Source organism: Chiloscyllium plagiosum, chromosome 6 (assembly GCF_004010195.1).
Source record: "Chiloscyllium plagiosum isolate BGI_BamShark_2017 chromosome 6, ASM401019v2, whole genome shotgun sequence".
NCBI classification, from domain to species: Eukaryota; Metazoa; Chordata; class Chondrichthyes; order Orectolobiformes; family Hemiscylliidae; genus Chiloscyllium; species Chiloscyllium plagiosum.
This window is the reverse complement of record NC_057715.1, coordinates 76848553-76861911: the sequence shown is the minus strand read 5'-3', so window position 1 is coordinate 76861911 and position 13359 is coordinate 76848553. Positions and strand designations below refer to the sequence as shown.

At 44.5% G+C, this 13359-nt stretch overlaps 1 protein-coding gene across 3 annotated transcripts in view; it reads left to right on the top strand.

Annotated features, from left to right (window-relative positions):
- gja3 (gap junction protein, alpha 3) overlaps positions 1–13124 on the top strand; it is a 44297-nt gene extending 31173 nt beyond the window's left edge. Inside the window, exons 3-4 of one of the 3 annotated variants that reach the window (XR_006311933.1) lie at positions 3974–4095; positions 5476–5843. The gene's annotated coding sequence lies outside the window, so the exon portion shown is untranslated. Of the gene's footprint in view, positions 1–3973; positions 4149–5475; positions 5844–12930 lie in introns of those variants that run through there. The other 2 variants (XM_043691903.1, XM_043691902.1) reach the window with 2 other exon arrangements.
- The last annotated feature ends 235 nt before the right edge of the window (positions 13125–13359 follow it).

Here is a 13359-nt window from a genome sequence, read left to right as displayed (position 1 = left end):
CTCCGTACGCATAAAGCAGGAAAACCTAGTCGCTGTTACAAAGGCAAAATCCAGACCCATGTGTCATAATTGTGGCAAGACGGGACACTTTGTCCGGGATTGTAGGGGGAGGAAACAGAATAATGGGAAGCCCACTTGTGTCTGTCAGTGGCAAAAGGGGCCACGCTGAAGACACTTGTTGGGAAAAACACAGCAAACCAACAAGCACCGACTGACGTCCGGCAGCCCCCATGGGCACGGATAATAAGGAGGGAAGGATTTATGTGTCTGCGCTGGTAGGAGCCAGACTGTGTGAGATGTTAGTGGACACGGAAGCCTCCATATCTATTACTGACCTAACCCTGCCCACACCTAACAAAATGATTTATGTGAAGGGGATTAATGGACAACGAACCCCTGTGTACTTGAGTGAGACCACTCTAGTAGAAATCAATAACCTGTATATACTGAAACGATTTTATGTGTGTAAAAATAATGAAGGAACTATTATGGGAAATGATTTAATGAAGGAGTACAAAGACCTTATAGACTGTGGGAAGGGTGAATTAATCTGGCTCCGTCCTGATGGGAGAAAGGAAAAAGATGGGGACTTACGTGAGCCACTTGAGCACTGTCCAAGTCGCCTTCTCTGTGGGATGCGATTGGCAGCTAGAAGATAATGGCTTTGGTGCCATTTGTGCCTCCGTCCCAGGGCGGAGACTATAAATTAGATATAGGCTTGATTAAAATAAACCCCGTGGTCATGGAGGGTCCGGAACACAAGCCGCACCACCAATACCCTATAAAACCTAAAGCCAGAAGAGCGGTTGTGGAAATTGTGAAAGGATTAGTGAAGAGGGGAATTCTCCGAGACATTGCGAGCACTACTAATTCCCCCGCATGGCCGGGAGTAAACCTGACAGAAGTTACTGTTTCACAATTTACTATACAGCCCTAAACAATGTCGCTTCTAAATCACACCCTATAATCTCCAGTCCATCCACAATCTTAAGTGGGCTCTCCCTGACTCACAAAATCTTTACTGTACTGGATATTGCGAATGGATTCTGACCTATGCCCTCCATTGTGACTCCAAAGACAAGTTTGCATTTACTATCAGGGATAAACAGTATACTTGGACAAGACTTCCCCAGGGATTCTATAAAAGTCCAGCCATCTTTCACTGTGTAATGAGTGAGGTGCTCAGGAAGATCGATCTGCCTCACGGCAGCACGTTACTTCAGTATCTGGATCAGTGGTGCTGGAAGAGCACAGCAGTTCAGCCAGCATTCAAGGAGCAGCGAAATCGACATTTCGGGCAAAAGCCCTTCATCAGGAATAAAGCTTTATTCCTGATGAAGGGCTTTTGCCGAAACGTCGATTTCGCTGCTCCTTGGATGCTGCCTGAACTGCTGTGCTCTTCCAGCACAACTAATCCAGAATCTGGTTTCCAGCATCTGCAGTCATTGTTTTTACCTCGTTACTTCAGTATGTCGATGACATCCTCCTGGCTTCTGAATCCAAACCAAGACATCAGGAGACGCTATACTTAGTCCTGAAGCACTTACAGGACAGAGGTCAAAGCCAACCTGAAGAAAGCGCAAACTGGGAAAATTAGAGTTCTTTACTTGGGACATTTAATTTCCCAAGGCACAAAGGAAATGCCTACAAACAGGAAGACAGCTATACAACAGATGCCATGGCCTGTGATAGTACATGGTGTGAGAAAGATCCTGGGTTTGTTTAATTACTGCAGGATTTTTATCCCTGAGTTTGCCAAAGTTGTTGAGCCTTTCCAACAATCGGTAAAAGGGGGTAAATCTGCAACAGACCCCTTTGACTGGGGACCAGAACATGACAACTCCTATACAAAAAATGAAAGTGGACTTAATGTTAGCACTGGGATTACCAGATGCTAATAAAGACTTCAACATTTACTGCAATGAAGCTGGAGGTTTTTACTCAGCAGTAGTAATCCAGCTCCATGGCGATAAACAGCGACCTATAGGGTATTACTGTACTGCTGAGGGTCCCATAGTGAACGGCTTGCCCAGATATATTGCTGCTTTAGACAGTGCCGCGTAGGTTGTGAGGGTCAGTGAACCTATTGTGATGACAAGAAATATAGTCTTGCATACCAAACACACCCTCGTAGAAATGTTAAATACGGGAAAATTACGCTCATTTTCTAACATGAGAAGGGCAAAATGGGAGGCTGTTCTTTTGCCACCAACCAAATCTATTACCATTGTACGAGATGCCCGAAAAAATCCAGTGGAAGGGATGTTAGGTGATGGTGAACCACGTGTGTGGGAATGTAGACGATGAAGTAGAGGAAAGTAGGATAAAGGATGTACCCATGAATGGCTGGTGGAAAAATGTAGATGGTTTGCCACGAGCGGGATGAGCAGTAGTGAATGCGGAACTACGAGTTGTCCAAGCGGGGAGATTAGAGGGAGGCCTGTCAACCCAGGTGGCAGAATTAGTGGCCCTCACCCAGGCCTTCATGGAGGCGACAGGGAAGAGGGTTAACATTCACACTGATAATAGATATGCGTTTGGAATTGTCCACGATTACATGACCGTTTGGGGAAGACGGGGATCTGTCACCACGAAGGGGCACCCCTGTCAAGCATGGATAGATAATGAAGACCTTACTGGAGGCCACCGGAGGCTGCAATGTTGAAGGTCAAGGCTTATCAAAGGGAACCAGATAAACAGAATTCTAAGTGCCACATTTTTAAGGGGAACCAGGCTGCTGACAAAGCTGATCAATTAGCCTTAGAGACAGAAAATATCTATCCTTTGCTGAGGATGGCCCCACTATAAGCGTTACAGCTCCACGCTGATACTCCTGAGGGTGAGTACGCCAGATGGAAGGCGGAGGGAGCCACGCCGGCCAAGAAAGGTGTCTGGAGATCGAATGACAAGGTCCTGGCCCCCGCGTGCATCCAACATACTCTTATGTAATTGCACCATGGCATTTCCCATGTGGGGCGTGATGCTATGATGACAAGCTTCGGGAAGGAATGGTGGTAGAAGGGCATGGGCAGAGCTTTAGCTCGATTCCGTCACCGCAGTGTGACGTATGCCCAGCGCAACCCAGGCAGGCCCATTAAAATTAGAATGGGGCACCAGCCACGCCCAAAGGCGCCCTGGGAGCATGTACAGATAGATTGTACGGGGCTTCTTCCCCAAGCCCATGGGAATACATATTGCCTTGTGATTATTGATCAGTTCAGCAGGTGGGCCAAGGCCTACCCTACCCGGAACTGCACAGCTATCATTGGGGCAAGGATTTTAGCTGGGGAGGTGAATCACAGGTTGGGGGGGGGGGGGGTTGGTGGTGGCGTCCTAGATTGACTCCGAGTAGAGGACTCATTTTACGAGAAGAGTTGTAAAAACTATATGTCAGCTGATGGGTATTAAACAGAAATTTCACATACCCTACCGTCCAAAAAGTTTTGGAGCAAATGAACAGAACTCTTAAAACCTCCTTTGCTAAGGCCATGCAGGATTCTGACAAATGCAGAATTGAGGTCTTGCCTGCTATACTCTTTCGACTCCGGCCCATCACAAGCTTGTCGACTGGTTTGACCCCTTACGATGACAGGTAGGGCAATGCAACTTCCTGAGTCCATTACCATGGGGGATTCTGATGTTGCCCTCTCCGCGATAGAATACGTCGCTATGCGCTCGAATTGAGCGCCCAGCTGAAGGGAAATAGTTAACGACAAACAAGAGGGGCAGGATGAACAGTGGCAATTAGAGGATTGTCCGGAGATCCCATTGGCAGGTAGTAAGGTTATTGTTAAGACTCTACCCGCTAAACCTGGCTTCGCCCCGAAGTGGAATGGTCTCTATGAGGTTATCATTAGCGGTGACACATGCGTCAGTATTAATATGCGAGGGAAAGGGGTCTGGAGACACTGGTCACAACTGAAGAAATATACAGACACTGATTGATGATCCTCACCCTCTGCTTTCTCTTCAGACAGACTCCACTTGAGGCCTGCTGACGTCGTTTGTGTGTGTGCGGTTGTTGCAAACGGGAAGTAAGAGCGGGCTGTTGTACACGGGCGATATAGCCTTTGGGCCATTGTATAACTCCGTTCGGTAGGCTCCAGGATGTTTCTGCTTATTTCTGCCTTCGCCCTTTGCCTAGTAGCCACTCGGGGGGGGGGGGGGGAGCACGGAAGGAATTGTGCTGACTGAGGTACTGTTCACCAGAGTGGGCGGGGGTTACATGTTAATACTTACATGTAAGTATTAACATGTAATACATATCCTGTATGCACGTGCAGCAAAATAACATGACTAAATGCTGGGTCTGTACTTGAATCCCCGCACACTCTATTGGGGGGTTTCCCCTGAGACCCATTCCGTTTAATAAATCAGAAATGGTGATTGGACCAGGATTGATCCTCACAATTATCCATTGTGGGTGATGGGGGTAAAGTCTGACAGGGAATCTCACGAGTCATTCATGCGAGGCCCTGACCGGACCATTTATGCTGCCGATGATAAGATCACCTGGGAGACCACGGGTTATAACATGCAAAACTATAAAGGTTGGTTCCAGCCTCACTACAACCTCCAACTCTGTCCCTCACAAACACCACAGGTGAAGGAACGCCCACGGGGACTATTTGTTTCAAATGTAATCGCACGTCAGGAGGAATGCCGGAACCAGCAAATGTTCCCATTCCCTGCCCCTTACCCCATCTGGCCGCGAATCATTTCTTTCTAGAAATATTCTGAGCCTTGAGGTTGTCAATATGACTACAGGTAAAATGTTCAAAACCAATTCAGACTAATTACCTGAGGACTTACAATGGTGTGTATTTTGTCTGTGGTCTCAAGGCCTACCCTTGGCTTCCTTCAGATTGATCCGGATCTTGCTACATTGTCTATGTGGTTCCTTTTGTTCGCTTTTACAGTTCCCTCGACCTTCATCCCAACATACACCTACTTCGATCCAAACAGTCCATCACTGAACTGAGCGATTCTTTATGATCGCCTTCCCCACCTATAGGACTATTAAGGCTGCTAGGGAACTGATCAATATGGCCTCAACCTTGGAAAGGCTGGCTAATGAGACTGCCGATGGCTTTGCAGCTGTTAGCACGACCATCTCTGAGATGTCGGATGAGGTTATTGCCACTCGCACTGCAGCATTGCAGAACTGTTTGGCCCTTCACTATTTGCTACTGGCACAAGGTGGCACCTGTGCTGCTATTGGCCCCCAGTGCTGCATACATTCCGGATACCTCGGACAATATAAGTAACCTAGCAGATTATATCCGCCTAGAGGCTGATAAGATCCAGCAGGAAGGGAAATAGTTTCATGATTATAATCCCCCGGGGTGGCTAAGATTGCTACAAGGCGGATCTTGGGCTTTTACCTTTTGCATGCCTTCATCATGTTCATTGTTATTATTTTCACTTGTTGCATTGTTATGGCTGTCCTTAACTCATGTTGTAAAGTTTTGACAGCGAGAATTATGCCGGGTACTAGCCTCCACGTCGAGTTGCCTGAGAGTCATCCCCTTTCTGGCCACAGTGATGATTACTGGATGTAGGTGGCCTGTTCGTCATGCTCCCAATTGTCTCGGATCACAAGGGAGGGACTGAAAACAGAAACTAACTAAAGAAGAAATAACTAAAGAAGAAATACTTGCAGAACATAATGATGTGGTATGCCATTCCCGGAAACAGCGATCTCTGTATGTGCGTGTGCAGAACACAAGAAACTGTCTTTCGCGGGCTTTTTTTGTGTACGTCGTCCAGACTATAAAAACTGCTGTACCTGTTGTTCTTGGAGGGATGGCATGGTCAAGTCCTGCGGTTTGGACCAGAATCACGCTGCCCCTCCCAAAAGCTTTTGATTTAATAAATTTGATTGACTTGCTTCTAAATTTGAGTTTTATTAATTTTACTACAACACCATTCAAGACTAAACAGCCCCTTTGATAGGCACCATCTTAGCTATTTACTTCCTTCACCACCAACCAATAGTGACAACAGTATGTATGAATGTTAATATTTGCCTTTCTATCTGCCAGGTGAACTTGCATGTTAGGTGAATCCTGAAATGGACTGTCAAGTTCTTTTGTGCTTCCGATTTCTGAAGCTTTTTCCTATTTAGAAAATAGTCTATGCCTCCATTTTTCCTACCAAAGTGCATAACCTCACATTTTTCCACCATTGTATTTCACCTGCCACTTCTTTGTCACTTCTGGTAGCCTGTCCAAGTCTTTCTGCAGTTTCCCTGCATCTTCATTACAACTTGTTCTATCACCTATCTTTGTAAAGTGTGAACTTAACAACAATGCCCACAGTTCCTTTGTCCAGATTGTTAATGTATTATGTTATGGCTGGTGAATATATTTTGATGATTCAGTGTGGCTGCCTTTTTTATTGTGCAGGATTTGACATCCTAAAGAATTGTTGAAAAAAAATTTGCTTCATGATTTTGTACCTAAACAATCTGATTACTATGTTATCCTAGAATGCAAGAAAGAGAATAACTACAATTATGCATGAAGTGATTTTGTGGGACAGTGGTGGTCCCTACTTCTAACCTAGAAAGCCTGGTGAAATAACTCCACAAAGGCAGGTATCCCGTCACCAAGTCACTCTTTCTTTACATGAGCTGTCTCCTAGAATGAGCAGAACATCTGACACTCCTGTTTATATATATTTTTTATTTTATTAAACAGTACAAGTTACAAACAAACAGTTAACATTAACAGCTGTATATAAGAAACAGCAATTTACAGGTGAAAGGGGCAACAAAGCCAGAGACATTGCTGTTTTTTTTTTTATGTTCCCCAACACTTCTGCCTAACAACGCTAGTGCTTATTTTTCCCCAGCACCCATGTTGTGTGTGCGCAGGCATCAGACACAGTGAAGAACAACAAGTGCGTAAAACTTTATTTATATTCCACCACCAGGAAGAAAGGAAACACCAGAGTGGCCAGTGACAAGCAGTGCCCTTCTTGACAAAGGGCAATGCTGCGTGATCAAAATGTAAAGGAGAGGACCGGGGTTAATTCAAAATAGAGTTGGAGGGGGGAATAAAATACTCCACTCCCTGCGATGCCCACCTCTCCCTGTACAGCTCAAGGGTGTTGGTGGACACCATGCACACTCCTGTTTATCTTTTAAAGAATTTTTTATAGAGGTTAGACCCCTCCCTAACACAAAATAGAGAGTCCTTCACCACTGATCCAGCTCCCTCAGAGGCAGCTTTCAGAGTGAAGAAAACCTCTGACGTTACTTTTTTGTTTATTTTTTCATTTCCCTTTCTTTCCTTTCCTCCACACTACTGCCTAACAGCGGTGGTGCTTATTTTACCCCAGCATCCATGTCGTGTGTGTGCAGGTGTCGGATGAAGTGAAAAACAGCAAGTGTGTAAACCTTTATTTATATTGCACCACCAGGAAGAAAGGAAACACCAGAGTGGCCCAGTAACAAGCAGTGCCCTTCTCAACAAAGGGCAATACTGTGTGATCAAAAGGTGAAGGGGGGGGGGGGGGTTGCAAGGATTAAATCAAAATAGAGCTGGAGGAGAAAATAAAGCACTCCACTCTGTGCGGTGCCATCTCTCCCTGAACAGTTCAAGGGTGTTGGTGGACACTGCGCACACTCCTGTTTATTATTTAAAATTTTTTTGTTTACACATGGACACTGATGCAGCTCCCTCAGAGCCAGCTCTCAGAGTGAACAGAACCTCTGACACTAATGTTTCTTTTCTTTTATTACCCCAGAACCCATGTTATATGTGTGCAAGTAAAATAAAAAGGTGTGTAAATCTATTAAGTTCCACCATCAGGAAGAAAGGAAACACCCGAGTGGCCAGTGACAAGCAGTGCCCTTCTCAAAGGGCAATGCTGCGTGATCAAACAATGAAGGGGAGAGCAGGGATTACATCAAAATAGAGTTGAAGGGGGAAATAAAGCACTCCACTTCCTGCGGTGCCCACCTCCCCCTGAACAGCTCAAGGGTGTTGGTGGACACCACGCACACTCCTGTTTATCCTTTTTTTAACTCTTTTTTTGTCTTTTTTTTCCCCCACACTAACGCCGAACTGTGGTAGTGCTTATTTTTTTCTCCAGCACCCATGTTGTGTGTGTGCATGTGTGAGACACAGTGAAAGACACAAGGTGCACGAATCTTTATTTAATTTCCACCACCAGGAAGAAAAGAAACACTCAAATGGCCAGTGACAAGCAGTGCCCTTCACATCGAAGGGCAATGCTATGTGATCAAACAGTGAAGGGGAGGGCAGGGATTAAATCAAAATAGAATTGGAGGGGGAAATAATGCACTCCATTTCCTGCGGCGCCCACCTCTCCCTGAACAGTCCGAGGGTGTTGGTGGACAACATGCACACTCCTGTTTTTTTCACCCATGTATGTGTGCGCAGGTGTGAGACACAGTGAAAGACATAAGATGCACAAATCTTTATTCAGTTTCCACCACCACGAAGAAAAGAAACACCCAAGTGGCCAGTCCACCAACACCCTGGAGTTGTTCAGGGAGAGGTGGGCGCTACAGGGAGTGGAGTGTATTATTTCCCCCTCCAACTCTATTTTGATTTAATCCCTGCCCTCCTTTTCACTATTTGATCACGCAACATTGCCCTTTGATGGGGTAGTGCTTATTTTTGTTCCCCAGCACCCATGTTGTGTGTGCAGGTGTGAGGCACAGTGAAAGACACAAGATGCATGAATCTTTATTCAATTTCTGCTACCAGGAAGAAAAGAAACACCCAAGTGGCCAGTGTGATCAAACAGTGAGGGGGAGGGCAGGGATTAAATCAAAATAGAGTTGGAGGGGGAAATAATACACTCCACTCCTTGCGGCACCCACCTCTCCCTGTACAACTCCAGAGTGTTAGTGACACCACGCACACTCCTGTTTTTTTTTAACCCCCACACTACCACCTAACTGCTGTAGTGCTTATTTTTCCCCAGCACCCATGTTGTGTGTGCGCGCAGGTGTGAGACACAGTGAGAGACACAAGGTGTACAAATTTTTATTCAGTATCCACCACCAGGAAGATAAGAAAACACCCAAGTTGCCAGTGACAAGCAGTGCCCTTCACAAAGGGCAATGCTGTGTGATCATGCAGTGAAGGGGAGGGCAGGGATTAAATCAAAATAGAGTTGGAGGGGGAAATAATGCACTCCACTCCCTGCGGCGCCCACCTCTCCCTGTACAACTCCAGAGTGTTAGTGACACCACGCACACTCCTGTTTATTTTTTTTCTTTTTTTTTCTTTTTTTTTATCCTTCACTCCATTTTATTTTTTTTATTTTTTTTTATTTTTCTTTTAACCCCACACTACCACCTAAGTGCGGTCACACTCCTGTTTATCTCTGTCAGCCAGGACTCCCTGGTTGGACCAAGTTAACAGCCCCAATCAGGGAATTCATATTCTATGAGGTCCTCCTGGCTGACCTTGTTCCAGTCATTACACCTGTGTTCAAGTCTTACCTGCTCCAGAAGTATGTCTAAACAGATTGGTTAAAAATATTTAGAATTATGCTCAGTTTTCACATGTGGCGGTGATAATGGTTATGGGTTTTAAACAGGAGACTTTATTCATTGTATTGAGATATATAATTATTATATAAGTATCATGATCAAGTTATATAGATATATAGAAAAAGAAACTGTAATAGTGCAGAAAAATGAACTTTTAAAATATTCATTTTTGGTAATTGGGCATCAGTGGCTGAGCCAGCATTTGATCCAGTTGCATTGAAGAAACAGTGATATTTCAAATTCAGGATGGTGAATGGCTTGGAAGTGGTGATGTGTCTACTGCTGTTGTCCTTCAAGGTGGAAGCAGTCATGGGTTTGGAAGGTTTTGTCTCAGGACCCTTTGCGGATTTCTGCAATGCACCTTGTAGATGGAATACACTGCTACTACTGAGTATTATCATAGAATAGAATCCCTACAGTGCAGAAGCAGGCTATTCAGCCCATCAAGTTCACACCAACCCTCCAGAGAGCATCCCATCCAGATCCACCACCCTACTCTATCCCAGTAACCCTGAATTTCCCACAGCTAGCTTCTAGTCTGCACACCCCTGCAGAGTATGGGCAATTTAGCACAGCCAATCCACCATACCTGTACATCTTTGGATTGTGGGATAAAACCAAAGCACCTGGCAGAAGCTCACACAGACGTGGGGAGAATGTGCAAATTTCACACCAAAAGTTGCCTAAGGATGGAATTGAACCCAGGTCCCTGGTGCTGTGAGGCAGTAGTACTAACCACTGAGCCACTGTGCTGCCCTGAGCATTGATGGTGGATAGTCTAAATGTTTCATGGTATAGTGCCAGTCAATGAGCTGTTCTCTTTGATGGTCTCTAGCTTCTTGAGTATTGTTGCACTTCTTAGATGGTGGACAAGCTTTGGGGAGTCAGGAGGTGAGTTACTTGCTGCAGTATTCCTAGCCTCTGACCTGTTCTTGTAGCCACTGTATTTATATGGTGAGTCACTGTATTTATATGGTGAGTCCAGTTCACTTTATGATCAATGATATTCCAGTGTTGATAGTGGGGGATTCAGTAAAAGGGATGCCATTGAATGCCTATGGATGATGATTGGATTCTCTCTTGTTCGAGATGATCATTGCCTGGCACTTGTGTGTGTAAAGGTTACTTGCCACATGTCAACCCAAACGTGAATATTGTCCAAGTTTCGAGAGTGTGGTGCTGAAAAAGCACAGCAGATCAGGCAGCATCTGAGGAGCAGGAGAATCAACGTTTCGAGCAAAAGCCCTTCATCAGGATGCTGCCTGACCTGCTGTGCTTTTCCAGCACCACACTCTCGACTACAATCTCCAGCATCTGCAGTCCTCACTTTTGCTTGAGTATTATGCAAGTCTTGGTACATTGAGCATGGACTGCTTTCATATCTAAGTTAACACAAATGCTGCTGAACATTGTGCAATCATCCATGAATATCCCTGTTTCTGACCTTATGATACGGGGGGGGGAGTTCATTGATGAAAACACGATGGTTGGTTGTGCCATGAACAATACTAGTGTCATAGCATAGAAAGTTTACAGTATGTAAAGAGGTTGTTCTGCCCAACACAAGTGCTGCTTGACATGTGGCATGTGGTAATCAGCAGGAGATTTACTTGCCCATATTTGATCTGATGCCATGAGACTTCAAAGGGACTAGAGCCAGTGTTAGGGTCAATGGCAACTTCTTCCTGACTGTATACCACTGTGTCGCCACCTCTGCTAGGTCTGTCCTGCTAGTGGGACAGGTCATAACCAGATATGGTTATGGTGGTGCCTCGGATATTATCTGTAAGGTATGATTCCATGAGTATTACTGTGTCAGGCTGTTGCTTGACTAGTCAGTGAGTCAGCTCTCCCAATTTTGGCACTCGTCCCAGATGTTTGAGGGGATTTGAGGCAAAGTTTTTTTTCATCCAGAAGGTGATTAGGTTCTAGAATGTGCTGCCTAGGAGGGTGATTGAGGTGGGTAATCTCACATCTTTTACAAAGTGATTGGATGAGCACTTAGAGTGTCATAACATTCAAGACTATGGGCCTAGTGTTGGAAACTTGCACTAGTAGCAATTTAGAGCAGTCTTTGCAGCACAGACTCACTGGGCTGAAGGACTTTTTCTGTACTGTCTGATTCTGTGTTACTAGGGAGAATAGTTAGCAGGGTCAACAGGGCTGTGTTATTGTAGCCGGTGCCTTATTCAATGCCAGGTCATTCACCCAGTTTCCTTCCTTTTTCCTTTTTTGTGGTTGATACAGTTGAATGGCTTGTTAAGCCATTCATAGGGTAATTAAGAGTCAACCACTCTGGAGTCAATTGTAGGCCAGGCCAGCTAAGTACAGCAGTTTCCTTGAAAGGACATCCATGAACTAGATGGGTTTTTTATGACAATTAGCAATGATTTCTTGGTCATCATTAGACTCTTAATTCCAGATTTCTTTTTATTGAATTCAAATTCTGAAAACTACTATGGTAGAATTCAAACTGGATTGTTTCTGATTATTAGTCAAATAACAACACCACGAGCCCAATACTTCCCCTAACTATTTACACTGTTTAGAGAGACATTATTCAGCAGCATTGTTAGAACCTTCTTTCCTCAGATACCAGTTCAACATGATTTGCCATCATCTGACATCACTGATCATGGCCACAGCTATTAAAATTTTATACTGCAATTATCCTTAAATGCAATGAAATTTCCCTTAAAAATCACAAGACACAGTTACTTTAACATTGCTATAAAGCTTAACTTGGCTATAAAGTAGCTTCTGCATTGCAGAGATAAAAAAGTCATATTTGGAGTCAGATCCTAATCTGACTCTCCCAGAGTTGTTACTCTTGATTGCTTAGAGTGGGCACAACTCCAATATCATGTGTTAAAAATTGTTCATAACGTGACCTGTTAGTGCTGGTCATTTTATAAATCAACTCAAGATTATTTTCTTTGATATGACACAATGTCACATTCGACCATCAGTCTCAGGGCAGTGGTTAAACTTAATCACAGTCTAAGATTACAAAGGAGAGAATTGAGAAGTCCAGCCTCTCATTTATATCAATAGTTAGTTTCCAAAGGACAACTCTATTTCTCTATCGTCTAATTTGTCAACTTTAGGGATCAGTGGCTATAAGGAGGCTAAAAGATATTGTAAAATCAGTTTGTTTTCCAAATCTGTTTTATATTTTACCACTTTTGTTTATATACGGTGTGACAGACTTGTTTATTGTGTGATTTTATTCAATGATTAGAAATGAGAGTGTAAGCATTCAATTTCACTCATTCTGCTGTCTAAAAATTCCTGCGTGGTAAATGTAAATTGAGTTGGTGACTGATATTATCATCTATATTTAATGTTAATAGTAATAATGTCTTGATCTCATCACAGATCTAAATTCATTTCAGAGTTTCTGCTTATTGGATCCAATCAATATTGAAGTCAGTGATCCTCAGTTGGCATCTTTGCCACTGGGCTGATACACCTGCACCACCGCATCACCACCGCCTCTGCCAGACCAACCAATGTCAGAGTCTTTACCTGCCACTGGGCCCACCTCATCGATGTTGCTGTGAGGCCCTTCCACCACTGCTTTGCTGCCGCCAGTGCCAGATCAAACAAACACTTAAGTTGCTGATCCTCAGATGCCATCTTTTGCTGCTGGGCCTACCTTGCCGACATCGCCTTTGCCAATGTGGCAGCTGCTGATTCCAGCTGCTTGCCCTGGGAAAGTAAGTAGGGGCTCACTTGAGGTATGTGCTTGGCCCACTCTCCTTTGCTTAGGGCCCAGCTCGAGCGTGCTTGAGGTCTGTGCACTGAGTTTTTGCTGCCAATGC